Source organism: Symphalangus syndactylus, chromosome 12, assembly GCF_028878055.3.
Source record: "Symphalangus syndactylus isolate Jambi chromosome 12, NHGRI_mSymSyn1-v2.1_pri, whole genome shotgun sequence".
In the NCBI taxonomy this organism is placed as follows: domain Eukaryota; kingdom Metazoa; phylum Chordata; class Mammalia; order Primates; family Hylobatidae; genus Symphalangus; species Symphalangus syndactylus.
Genome location: NC_072441.2, coordinates 95,162,419 through 95,164,755, shown reverse-complemented (window position 1 = coordinate 95,164,755; position 2,337 = coordinate 95,162,419). Strand labels below are relative to the sequence as shown.

Sequence of the window (2,337 nt, the reverse complement as noted above, 5' to 3'; positions counted from 1 at the left end):
GGAGATAAACCATCAAAAGAATAATATAAGGCAAACTGTAATCAAGACTAATGTGTTTCCCAAGTTATAAGTCAATAGGGAAGTACAGTCACTTTTTAAAAAAATTAAAATTATTTTTCTATTAAAGAATATTATATAAATTAAAAATATAAACAGATGCATTTATTTCTATTGTTTTTTCCTAATCCTAGACTTTTTGTTGTTATTTTAAAAGTTATACGCACACTGCAACCCAACATCGTAACCCACTTTTTTCAGTTCGTATTATAAGAAGCATTTATTCATGACATTACACATTCTTAATAAACATCACATTAATTGAGTGACTTTTTGATTATGTCTGCTGTTAGAGGGGAGCAGATTCAAAATGACTAGTAATTAAAAAGTCATTTTTACAAAGAGCTAGGCAAACTTTGATTAATCTGAATGCTTAGAGAATTAATTCTTCTTTATAAAATAAAACTCAACCTTAAAAACCATGTAATGTTCTAGCCAGAGAGATAGGAAATACAATTAAAAAGCTGAACAGCACAGAGGCAGAATTATTATCTTTTCCTCACCAGTCTCTCAGCAATGATTTAAAAAAAAAATTCTCAGGACGAGGGCAGACATAGGCTGGAACAAAGGAGTCAATTGAATTGTTGAATGGGGTTGTTTGAAACTCATAGCTGAAACAATAGTCTTGAAAGACAAGGTACCAGAGAGTGGAAGGGTTTTTTAAATTCCAAAAGCTGGCTTTGAACATCAAAAGCCAAAACCGGAAGGAAGCTGGGCATAAAATTTATCCACAAACCACAGAATAGGTAGGAATGTACAACAAACTCGGCTGCCTCCTGAGACCTGTTTATTACTGAGATAAGAAGCCTATTCCAGAATGTAAATCAACTTTATCACTATGAACACTGTTTAGTTCAGTTGGCACTGTTGTTGGTTTTTTTGTGTGTGTGTGTTTTTTTTTTTTTTTTTGGTAGCAAGACTTTCTTGATGAAGGAAGCAATACGGTGATTTATGTGCTGACACCAACCAGACTTAGTTTGTTGCCAGCCAGCACTTTGAGTAGCTCTGATGTAAGAGATAGTTTTACATTTCAAAAGGGGAGGGACCTGAGAGTTGGGAAAGGAAAGCAGGAGAGTAAGATATTGATATTCTTGAGCTTCCCTGTGAGAATGTTCAGAGTCCTAATCCCTCTCCCCCACCCCTGTTGGCTTCATGCCAGCAGTGGGGTGTAGAAAATGTGTGTTAGAAACCTCTGATAGGGGCTCTTTTAGCAAGGACCAGCCAACATGGGCCGCATTCACACCCAAACCGTGAAGAAGGCGGCCCAGGTCATCATAGAAAAGTACTACACGCGCCTGGGCAACGACTTCCACACGGACAAGCATGTGTGAGAGGAGATCGCCATTATCCCCAGTGAGAAGCTCTACAACAAGATAGCAGGCTATGTCATGCATCTGATGAAGCGGATTCGAAGGGGCCCAGTAAGAGCTATCTCCATCAAGCTGCAGGAGGAGGAGAGAGAAAAAAGAGACAATTATGTTCCCGAGGTCTCAGCCTTGGATCAGGAGATCATTGAAGTAGATCCTGACGCTAAGAAAATGCTTTTGGACTTCAGCATTTGGCAGTCTGTCCAACCTGCAGGTCAGTCAGCCTACAGTTGGGATGACTTTCAAAACGCCTAGGGGACCTCTTTGAATCTTTCTGCAGTACTGTAATATTTTCAATAAACCTGGGACAACCGCACAAAACAAACAAACAAACAAAAATAAACCTCTGATAGATTTGGTGGGAGTGGGGCCTGAGGCAAGAGGGCACTCGTGACTTGCTCCCCAAGGTGTAGCCTAGGCAGACAGTGAGGCCATTAGAGAGGCACACATGATGCCAGAGCAATAGTCACTGTAATTGCATGAGTTACTCGAGGACTACCTCACAGTGTCCTAGCAGCCTTGAGGTCCAGAGATCTGGTGTGGAGGAGGGAGAAATATTGTGAGAGGGCTAGAGACTTTAGAGGCCTTGGGTTAAGATGAGGAGGGGCAGAGTGGCGTGCCTCGTGTTCAGAGGCCTTGGCAGTGTTGCAGGCATCTGTTACTGGAAAGGGGTCTCTATCCAGGCCCCAAGGGAGGGTTCTTGGATCTTGCGCAAGAAAGAATTAGAGGCGAATCCATAAAGTGAAAGCAAATTTATTAAGAAAGTAAAGGAATAAAAGAATGGCTAATCCATAGGCAGAGCAGCCCTGAGGGCTGCTGGTTGGCTATTTCTTGATTATATGCTAAATAGGGGGTGGATTTTTCATGAGTTTTCCGGGAAGGGGTGGGCAATTCCTGGAACTGAGGGTTCCAT

At 41.4% G+C, this 2,337-nt stretch overlaps 1 pseudogene; it reads left to right on the top strand.

Annotated features, from left to right (window-relative positions):
* Positions 1-1,283: 1,283 nt before the first annotated feature.
* LOC134734781 (small ribosomal subunit protein eS17-like) lies at positions 1,284-1,692 on the top strand (annotated as a pseudogene).
* The last annotated feature ends 645 nt before the right edge of the window (positions 1,693-2,337 follow it).